This window comes from Triticum urartu, chromosome 4A, assembly GCF_056163025.1.
Source record: "Triticum urartu cultivar PI428250 chromosome 4A, HENAU_Tu73, whole genome shotgun sequence".
NCBI classification, from domain to species: domain Eukaryota; kingdom Viridiplantae; phylum Streptophyta; class Magnoliopsida; order Poales; family Poaceae; genus Triticum; species Triticum urartu.
This window is the reverse complement of record NC_141876.1, coordinates 94323089-94334777: the sequence shown is the minus strand read 5'-3', so window position 1 is coordinate 94334777 and position 11689 is coordinate 94323089.

Genomic DNA, 11689 nt, shown 5'->3' with positions numbered 1-11689 from the left:
ATGGCATACAGGTCGTACACCTCTGGCACCTTATCCGCCTTATTGTAGCGTGCCTGAAAGATTGAACCATGCCTTTGGCTTCGTCCAGTTCTGCTTTCCTTTCGGTTCTTTCATGTTTTGTAACGGCCTATCACATAGCGCCTCCAGATCGACTCTAGCCTTAGTATTATCCTTTGACTTCCCATCTATGCCGAACAATGTACCAAAAAGTGCCTCGGCGATATTCTTCTCAGTGTGCATCACGTCGATGTTGTGTGGGCAAAGGAGGTCTTTGAAGTAAGGCAGATCCCATAAGCATGTTTTGTGAGTCCACGCGTGCTTAGTATTATACCCCTTGAAGTACCCTGGACGTTGTGGATCTGGCTTGAGAGCGTTTAACTGATCCAGGGTCTGTTGGCCTGTCAATGCAGGTGGTGCAGAGTTTTTGACAACTCTACCCCTGATGAAGTTCTTCTTGTCTTTCCTGAACTTATGGCGAGGATCCAGGAACTGTCTATGCATGTCGAAGCAAGAAAACTTGCGACCGGCCTGAAGCCAACGAAACTCAAGAGCTCCCTTGCATGTGGGGCACGGGAACCTTCCATGCACACACCAGCCAACGAATAGCACATACGCCGGCAAGTCATGCGTCGAGTACACGCATTATGAAGTTCCATTTGCTAAAGGCGTCGTATGTCTTGAACCCATTATCCCAGGCTTCTTGCAATTCGTCCTTAAGCGGCTGCATGTACACATTCATATTTTTCCCCAGATAGTTGGGCCCTGGAATTATCAACGTCAGGAAAATGTTCTTTCTTTGCATAATCTGTCCGGGGGGGAGATTGAGTGGAAAGACAAATACGGGCCAACAACTGTATTGGGCTGCCGTCATACCAAACACACTGAACCCATCCGTGCTGATGCCGACTCGAGGATGCCTCGGATCTGCCGCTTTGTCATCATGTAATTCATCAAACTTTTTCCACGCAACACCATCTGATGTGTGTACCATCATCAGATTCCCATCTACATCTAGTTCGGTTCTTTTGCTTGTTTTGTGCCATGTCATCTGTCTGGCCATCTCTTCGACCATGAAAAGACGTTGAAGTCTTGGTACGATTGGCATATACCGAATAACACTAACGGGGATTTTGGTCTATGTCTTCTCACCCATACCGTTGTCTACCACAATATACCTGGAAGACTTGCAAATGGGACAATAGTTCAAGTCCGCATAGTCAAGCCTAAATAAGGCACATCCTTTCTCACAGGCATGTATCTTCTCATAGGGCATCTTCAGTGCACGGAGGATTTTGTCCGACTGGTACAGGTTTGCAGGCATTACATGGCCTTTGGGTAGAAAGCGTCCAAATACTGTCATAATTGCGTCATAGCATTCTCTGCCCAAGTTGAACTGAGCCTTCAGAGCCATTACTTGTGAGATGGCATCCAACTGACAAAGCTCAGTGTGCTCATGGAGCGGACGTTTTGAAGACTCCAACATTTCATTGAAGGCCTTTGCAGATTCCTCCATCTCCTCGTCCGAATCCCAAGCATCATCATAGTCTTGCACCATGTTTTCCATCCCGGTACCATGCTTGTCGGTGCGACGACGATCCACCTCAGCTCGGTCACGTTGGGCAGACTCACCATGAAATGTCCACACCGTATAATCGGGCGTAAAACCACTCTTCTGCAGGTGTTTGCCCATTTCAGCCTCTGTCTTCTTTTCCCAATTGCCGCACCGAAAACAGGGGCACCAGGTTTTCTTTTGGCCATTTGCAAATGCGGCTTGCATAAACCCCTTGGTTTTTGTGAACCATTCAGCGCTCCATTTGTTCTGACCAGTGTGACCGGTATACATCCACGCACGGTCACTCATCTTGACTTTTAGAGCTACTGGACACACAACAATTATATATGTAATTCACCATGTATATATTCATCAGTTGATCTACTTTGTCAATTTTATTACGTCCATGCAACCTACACTCTAATAGGTAATGATAGGTCCTAATCCCACCCGTGTATGTGTAGATTGGGTTCATTTTCCCATGCTATGCTCCGGATCCGACGCAAAATTTCTGCAGCACCTCCCCGCTGTTCTCCTGATACACGTCTCTGCAATAAACAAAGAGGATGTGTACCCGGAGAACAACAGGGGAGGCACTGACGAAATTTATGCGTCGGATCCGGAGCAAAGCATATGGGAAAACGAACCCAATCTACACATACTTGGGCTGTCCATGGATAGCGTTGGACAATTCGAAAGAATCAAGGTTATAAATATGCAAATGCATGCATATTTATAACTATGACGCTTTCGAACGGGAGACACATATTGGTTACGCATACTGATGATTCAAGACACATATATAGCTAGCTATCAAGTTTCATCGGAATAGAGCAAATAATTAATGGGGGAGGAGGACATGTCATTTGTGCTCACCCACGAATGAAGGGGCAGAGCTCGTTAGACGCACGGCGAGGTCGTCGAACACCAAACCTCGCAGCGATGAAACAACTGCACATTTAAAACTACCCGGTCAACACAATTATATATGATGTTTTTCATAACAAAATCGAAGAATATATGACCTAACTAATAATTCACAAATATATGACCCCGTCGGCCTCTGGAAGGCCAAAGAACACCTTTTCGGGAGGTGTCGGGGGTCGGGGTGCCGTGTCGGTGTCGGGGTGCCGTGTCGGGGTCGGGGTGCTGTTTCGGGGTCGGGGGTAGGGTACCGTGTCGGGGTAGGGGTGTCGGGGTCAGGGGGTCGGTTGTCGGGGTGTGGTGTCGGGGTCGGGGTGTGGTGTCGGGGTTGGGAGGTCAGGGGGTCAGGTGTCGGGGGGTTGGGGTCGGGGTCGGGTGTCGGGGTGTCGTGTCGGGGTCGGGGTGTGCTGTCAGGGTGTCGGGGGTCGGGGTCGGGGTGTCGGGGTGGCGTGTTGGGGTCGGGGTGTCAGGCCGGGGTGTCGGGGTGGCGTGTCGGGGTCGGGGTGTCGGGGGTCAGTGTCGGGGGTCGGGGTGTCGGGCCCGGGTGTCGGGGGTGGCGTGTCGCGGTCTGGGTGTCGGGGGTCGGGGGTCGGGGTCGGGCTGTCGTGCCGGGGTGTCGGGGTGGCGTGTCGGGGTCTTCTTCTTCTTCTACTACTTCTTTTCTTCTTCTTCTTCTTCTTCTTCTTCTTCTTCTTCTTTTTTCATCTTTTTTCTACTTCTTTTCTTTTCTTCCTTTCTTCTTCTTCTTCTTCTTCTACTTCTTTTCTTTTCTTCTTCTTCTACTTCTTCTACTACTTCTACTTCTTCTAAGTCTTTTCTAACACTAACACTAACACAATCTAGCACTAACAATTAAATAGCAAAAAAAATGAAAAAACAGAAAAAAAGAAGTAGTCCCTCACCGAAGCAATGGGACGGTCGGCGGGGGCGGTGACAGGGGGGGCGCCGGGCGGCGGGAGCAGTGGCGGGGCGGTGCCGGGCGGCTGGGGCGGCGCCGGGCGGCGGGAGCAGTGGCGGGGGCGGCGGGTGGCGGGGTGTCGGCGGGTGGGGTGGGGGCGGAGGGGTTGTGGGGCGACGGGGCAAGTGGGGGCGGTGGCGGGGGCGGCGCTGGGCGGCGGGGCGTCGGCGGGTGGGATGGGGGAGGAGGGGTGGTGGGGCGACGCCAGGCGGGGGGTGGGGGGGCGGGGCGGGTGCGGGGGCGGCGCCTGGCGACGGGGCGGGGGCGGCGGCGGGGGGCGGGGGCGGCGGTGGGTGCGGGGCGTCGGGGAGGAGAGATGGAGAGAACAGAGAGTAACAGGCAGGGGGATGGGGCCGTTAGGTAGGCCCTTCTTTGCCGTCCGCCTATCTTTGCCGTCCGCCATAATCTCCCTTTGTCGTCCGCTAGCGGACGACAAAGAGGTGGGGCGTTAAGTTTTTTCTAAACGGGTGGGGGGTGGGGGCCACCTCTCTCTTGCCGTCAGCCAGCGGACGGCAAAGTTTCTTTGCCATCTGCTGGCTGACGGCAAAGAGCCGGCTGATGGCAAAGGCCTGTTTTACCATCTGCCATTTCTTTGTCGTCCGCTTTTCGGTAGCTGATGGCAAAGAGCTTCTTTGCCGTCTGCTAGCCGACGGCAAAGAGCTGGCAGATGGCAAAGTAGCTGATTCCAGTAGTGTATGCATCTGCTCCTACAATAGGTCTATCACCTAGCGGTGCATTAAGGACATAATTCTTCTGTGCAGCAATGAGGATAAACCTCAGATCACGGATCCAATCCGCATCATTTCTACTAACATCTTTCAACTTAGTTTTCTCTAGGAACATATCCAAATTAAACGGGGAGCAACATCGCGAGCTATTGATCTACAACATAGATATGCTAATACTACCAGGACTAAGTTCATGATAAATTAAAGTTCAATTAATCATATTACTTAAGAACTCCCACTTAGATAGACATCCCTCTAATCCTCTAAGTGATCACGTGATCCAAATCAACTAAGTCATGTCCGATCATCACGTGAGATGGAGTAGTTTCAATGGTGAACATCACTATGTTGATCATATCTACTATATGATTCACGCTCGACCTTTCGGTCTCCGTGTTCCGAGGCCATATCTGTTATATGCTAGGCTCGTCAAGTTTAACCTCAGTATTCCGCGTGTGCAACTGTTTTGCACCCGTTGTATTTGAACGTAGAGCCTATCACACCCGATCATCACGTGATGTCTCAGCACGAAGAACTTTCGCAACGGTGCATACTCAGGGAGAACACTTGTACCTTGATAATTAATGAGAGATCATCTTATAAAGCTACCGTCGAACTAAGCAAAAAATAAGATGTATAAAAGATAAACATCATATGCAATCAAAATATGTGACATGATATAGCCATCATCATCTTGTGCCTTTGATCTCCATCTCCAAAGTATCGTCATGATCTCCATCATCACCGGCATGACACCATGATCTCCATCATCTTGATCTATATCAATGTGTCGTCACATGGTTGTCTCGCCAACAATTGCTCTTGCAACTATTGCTATCGTATAGTGATAAAGTAAAGCAATTATTTGGTGCTTGCATCTTATGCAATAGAGAGATAACCATAAGGCTTTTGCCTATTGCCGATAACTTCAACAAAACATGATCATCTCATACAACAACTTATATCTCATCACGTCTTGACCATATCACATCACAACATGCCCTGCAAAAACAAGTTAGACGTCCTCTACTTTGTTGTTGCAAGTTTTACGTGGCTGCTACGGGCTGAGCAAGAACCATTCTTACCTACGCATCAAAACCACAGCGATAGTTTGTCAAGTTGGTGCTGTTTTAACCTTCGCAAGGACCGGGCGTAGCCACACTCGGTTCAACTAAAGTTGGAGAAACTGACACCCGCCAGCCACCTGTGTGTAAAGCACGTCGGTAGAACCGGTCTCGCGTAAGCGTACGCGTAATGTTGGTCCGGGCCGCTTCATCCAACAATACCGCCGAACCAAAGTGTGACATGCTGGTAAGCAGTATGACTTATATCGCCCACAACTCACTTGTGTTCTACTCGTGCATATTACATCAACGCATAAAACCTGGCTCAGATGCCACTGTTGGGGAACGTAGCAATTTCAAAAATTTCCTACACACATGCAAGATCATGGTGATGCATAGCAATGAGAGGAGAGAGTGTTGTCTACGTACCCTCGTAGACCGGAAGCGGAAGCGTTAGCACAACGCGGTTGATGTAGTCATACGTCTTCACGGCCCGACCGATCAAGCACCGAAACTACGGCACCTCCGAGTTCTAGCACACGTTCAGCTCGATGACGATCCCCGGACTCCGATCCAGCATAATGTCTGGGAAGAGTTCCGTCAGCATGACGGCGTGGTGACGATCTTGATGTTCTACCATCGCAGGGCTTCGCCTAAGCACCGCTATAATATTATCGAGGATTATGGTGGAGGAGGGCACCGCACATGGCTAATAGATCTCAAGGATCAATTGTTGTGTGGTGCCCCCTGCACTCGTATATAAAGGAGCAAGGGAGGAGGAGGCCGGCCCTAGGAGGGGGCGCGCCAAGTGTGGAGTCCTACTAGGACTCCCTAGTCCTAGTAGGATTCCACCTCCCATATGGAATAGGAAAAGAGGAAGGGAAAAGGAGAAGGAAGGAACGGGGCGCCCCCTTCCCTAGTCCAATTCGGACCAGACCAAGGGGAGGGGTGCGGCCACCCTTGAGGCCCTTTTCCTTCTTTCCCGTATGGCCCAATAAGGCCCAATACGTATTCCCGTAACTCTCCGGTACTCCGAAAAATACCCGAATCACTCGGAACCTTTCCGATGTCCGAATATAGTCGTCCAATATATCGATCTTTATGTCTCAACCATTTCGAGACTCCTTGTCATGTCCCCGATCTCATCCGGGACTCCGAACTCCTTCGGTACATCAAAACTCATAAACTCATAATATAACTGTCATCGAAACCTTAAGCGTGCGGACCCTATGGGTTTGAGAACAATGTAGACATGACCGAGACACGTCTCCGGTCAATAACCAATAGCGGAACCTGGATGCTCATATTGGCTCCCACATATTCTACAAAGATCTTTATCGGTCAGACCGCATAACAACATACGTTGTTCCCTTTGTCATCGGTATGTTACTTGCCCGAGATTTGATTGTCGGTATCTCAATTCCTAGTTCAATCTCGTTACCAGCAAGTCTCTTTACTCGTTCCGTAATACATCATCCTGCAACTAACTCATTAGTTATAATGCTTGCAAGGCTTAAGTGATGTGCATTACCGAGAGGGCCCAGAGATACCTCTCCGACAATCGGAGTGACAAATCCTAATCTCGAAATATGCCAACCCAACAAGTACCTTCGGAGACACCTGTAGAGCACCTTTATAATCACCCAGTTACGTTGTGACATTTGGTGGCACACAAAGTGTTCCTCCGGTAAACGGGAGTTGCATAATCTCATGGTCATAGGAACATGTATAAGTCATGAAGAAAGTAATAGCAACAAACTAAACGATCAAGTGCTATGCTAACGGAATGGGTCAAGTCAATCACATCATTCTCCTAATGATGTGATCCTGTTAATCAAATGACAACTCATGTCTATGGTTAGGAAACATAACCATCTTTGATCAATGAGCTAGTCAAGTAGAGGAATACTAGTGACACTCTATTTGTCTATGTATTCACACATGTATTATGTTTCCGGTTAATACAATTCTAGCATGAATAATAAACTTTTATCATGATATAAGGAAATAAATAATAACTTTATTATTGCCTCTAGGGCATATTTCCTTCACATATCGCCTTCAAACCCTATATCCCGCAGTTCACAGGTGTCCAGTGCTTGCCGAAAATCATCCAGATAGTGTTGCGGACGATCAGCACCTCCTAGCTTCTCACTGTTTGTGAGGACTTCATTGAAGTCACCAAGACAAAGCCACGGGCGACCATTCTGGTGCTGTTGCTTCAAGATGTGCAGTAACTTCCACGTCTCCTTCGTCCTCTCCATTGCCGACTCTCCATAAACCCCTGTCAGACGCCATATCATACCATCCTCCCTTACTATATTGTAACACCCCGGATGTAACTTTCCCAATTTGTACTCCAACTCTGCCGTTTCTGGCGTTAAGTTGTATTTATTTCCTCGGGTTCGGGTTTTGTCTCCGTGTGTTGTTGTCGTTGTCATGCATCTCATATCATGTCATCATGTGCATTGCATCTGCATACGTGTTCGTCTCATGCATTCGAGCATTTTCCCCGTTGTCCGTTTTGCATTCCGGCGCTTCGTTCTCCTCCGATGGTCATTTCTAGATTTCTTTCGTGTGTGGGGATTAAACATTTCCGGATTGGACCGAGACTTGCCAAGCGGCCTTGGTTTACTACCGGTAGACCGCCTGTCAAGTTTCGTATCATTTGGACTTCGTTTGATACTCCAACGGTTAACCGAGGGACCGAAAAGGCCTCGTGTGTGTTGCATCCCAACACCCCTCCAATTTGGCCCAAACCCACCTAACTCTGCTCCATCATCTAGAGCATTCGATCACGATCGCGTGGCCGAAAACCGCTCCTCATTTGGACTCTCCTAGCTCCCTCTAGGCCTATAAATAGGTCCTCCTCGAAAATCTCGGATCCCCCTCCCCGAAACCCTAAAAATCCACCTCGCGCCGCGCCGGACGTGTCCGTTCCGGCCGGACACGTCGCCGCCGCCCGCCCGCGCCTCCGTCTTCCCCAGCCGCGGCAGCCCGGCGCCGCCGCGCGCCATCGCCGCCCCGAAGCTCCTCGCCGGCCCCGCCGCGTCCGCCTGCATCGCGCCGCCTCGCCAGCCCCCGTCGCCTCGCCACGCCTCCCCGTGCCGCTCCGCCGCCTCGCCCCTCGCCGTCCGGCGAGCTCCGGCCACCTCGACCTCTCCAGCGGCCCCGAGCACTGTTCCGGCGAAGATCCGGCCGTCCTTGTAATCCGTGCAAACCCTAGATCTCGGAGGTGTTTTTTTTACTAAGTCCCGAAATTGCAGATCCATATGCTCCTGTTCATAGCTCCGTAACTTTGCATCCGTAGCTCCTATTCATGCATATAGCATATAAAAATGTTCATCTCAGAGAGTACATCATTTCATTCCATTGCATCATTTTCATTTGAGCTCATCTTGATGCCCGAAATGCTGTTAGAAGAGGGCTACTTGAGTTAATTGTCAGATCTGCTACTCCATTTAGGGTTTTGTCATTTTTGCCATGATTAATGTGTTCATGCTATGCCCTGATGCTCTACATGTGTTTTGTTAAGGCTTTTATCATCTTTCCAGAGGTGCAACCCATGTATTTTTTTGATGTGTGTGGTGTCTAGTGCAAGCTTGCAAAGTGGTGCACTTAGTAATTCTGTTTTCAGGGACTTAGCAATTTCACTAAGTCCTGGAGCTGTTTATCTCATGATGCCATATGTCCATGTTGTTTTCTAGTGATTCGTGCCTCTTTTGAGGATGATCAGTAAGGATGTTTTGTTAATATTGTAGTGCTCTATCCATACATGTCTTTGTTTGCAATTATGGAGCATCCTAGCTTGAGTCAATCGAGCTCTACTTTTGCTACTTTGTGAATCTGGGCAGATTGTCAACTTGTTTGCAATTTTGCCGATGATGTTGTAGTTGATCCGTGCATGCTATGCTATTGTTCTTGCCATGTCTAGCTTGAATTTTGTGCCTTCTTGATGGGTGTATACTTTTCTTGCCATGACTTGCACCGTAGTGAGTGCATCGAGCTCGTAAACATGCCTACTTGAGTTATGTTTCAGTATGTGTCAGTTTTTCACTAAGTCTGAAAACTGATTATGTTTTTGCCATGTTCACATGCTTGCATTTATATTTTCTGATCCCTTTTGGCTCAAGGTCACTAAGGGACTTTTGTTAAGATCTTTGAGTAGCTCCATACCATGCTTTACTTTGCCATGTTCAGATCCTGTAGCATGTAGTTTTGTTGCTCCGAAGAGGGCTACCTGATCTGAAATTCTAGACAAGTGTTAATTTCACTAAGTCTGAGATATGTTTGCCATATGCATTTTTGCCATGCTTGTTTGAACCTGTTAATGGATGAATTGGCCGTAGCTCAGTGCTAGACTTTTGTTAAGCATCTTGAATGCATCCCTTCCATGTATTTTTTTGTCATGTTTGGGTGCTGTAGCATGTTCATCTCTTTGCATTTAGATGGCTACTTGCTGTAAATCGCAGACCGGTGTCATATTTGAATCGCTTGCCATTTCCAAACCGTAGCTCCGATTCCGGCGTTCTTTATATCGTTTTCAAGAGATTTCATCTCATCTTTCCAGTGGCGCACTTGGTTTTCCAAGTTGAGGCCAGGTTCATGCATTTCCTGTCATATCTTGCATTTTGCATCCCGCATCGCATCCCGCATAGCATATCATCTTTGCATTGTGTTGTTTGAGTTTGCACGTGGTTGATTGTATCCTTGTTGCTTGTTTGTCTTGTTTGGTAGAGCCGGGAGACGAGTTCGCTAACGAGGAGCCCGTTGAGTTTGCTTTCGAGGATCCAGTCAACTCTGACAACTGTGCAGGCAAGATGATCATACCCTCGAAATCACTACTATCTTTGCTATGCTAGTTTGCTCGCTCTTTTTCTATGCCAATGCTACGATGCCTACCATTTGCTTTCAAGCCTCCCAAATTTCCATGTCAAACCTCTAACCCACCTTGTCCTAGCAAACCGTTGATTGGCTATGTTACCGCTTTGCTCAGCCCCTCTTATAGCGTTGCTAGTTGCAGGTGAAGATTGATGGCCGTTCCTTGTTGGAACCTTTATGTACTTGTTGGGATATCATTATATTATCTTGCTACCTTAATGCAGGTTGGAACATGGATATGTTTGGGATATCATATTATCTATTGTTTAATTTAATGTATCTATATACTTGGTAAAGGGTGGAAGGCTCGGCCTCTCGCCTAGTGTTTTGTTCCACTCTTGCCGCCCTAGTTTCCGTCATATCGGTGTTATGTTCCCGGATTTTGCGTTCCTTACGCGGTTGGGTTATAATGGGAACCCCTTGATAGTTCGCCTTGATTAAAGCTTTTCCAGCAATGCCCAACATTGGTTTTACCATTCGCCACCTAGCCTTTTCTTTCCCTTGGGTTCTGCAGACTCAAGGGTCATCTTATTTTAGCCCCCCCGGGTCAGTGCTCCTCTGAGTGTTGGTCCAACTGAGCGATGTCCGGGGCTACCAGGGGCAACTTTGGGCTAGCCTACCCAACGTCTTGCTCATCTGAGTGTGCCCTGAGAACGAGATATGTGCAGCTCCTATCGGGATTTGTCGGCACATTCGGGCGGTGTTGCTGGTCTTGTTTTAACCTGTCGAAGTGTCTTGAGTAACCGAGATACCGAGTCTGATCGGAACATTTTGGGAGGAGGTCTATTCCTTCGTTAACCGTGAGAGCTTGTCATGGGCTAAGTTGGGACTCCCCTGCAGGGATTTGAACTTTCGAAAGCCGTGCCCGCGGTTATGGGCAGATGGGAATTTGTTAATGTCCAGTTGTAGATAACTTGAACCTTAACTTAATTAAAATGAATCAACTGAGTGTGTTACCGTGATGGCCTCTTCTCGGCGGAGTCCGGGAAGTGGACACGGTGTTGGAGTAATGTTTGCGCAGGTTGCTCTCTAGTTTCTCGCTCATGCTTTGCCTCCTCTTCTCGCTCTCTTTTGCGAATAAGTTAGCCACCATATATGCTAGTCGCTTGCTGCAGCTCCACATATATTTACCTTGCCATACCTATAAGCTTAAATAGTCTTGATCGCGAGGGTGCGAGATTGCTGAGTCCCTGTGGCTCACAGATTACTATTCACCAGATGCAGGGCCCGATGATTCCGCTCCAGGAGACGCGTATGAGCTCAAGTGGGAGTTCGACGAAGACTCTCAACGTTACTATGTTTCCTTTCCCGATGATCAGTAGTGGTGCCCAGTTGGGGGTGAACGGGACCGTTGTCGCATGTTGGGTTCTCTTTTATTTTGGCGCCGTTTGGATGATGTAATGTTATTTATGTACTTGATTGATGTGGCGAGTGTAAGCCAACTATGTTATCTCCCCTTTATTATTCATATTACATGAGATGTTGTGAAGATTGCCTAACTTGCGACATATGCCTTCAATGCGATTATGCCTCTAAGTTGTGCCTCGACACGTGGGAGATATAGTCGCATCGAGGGTTTTAC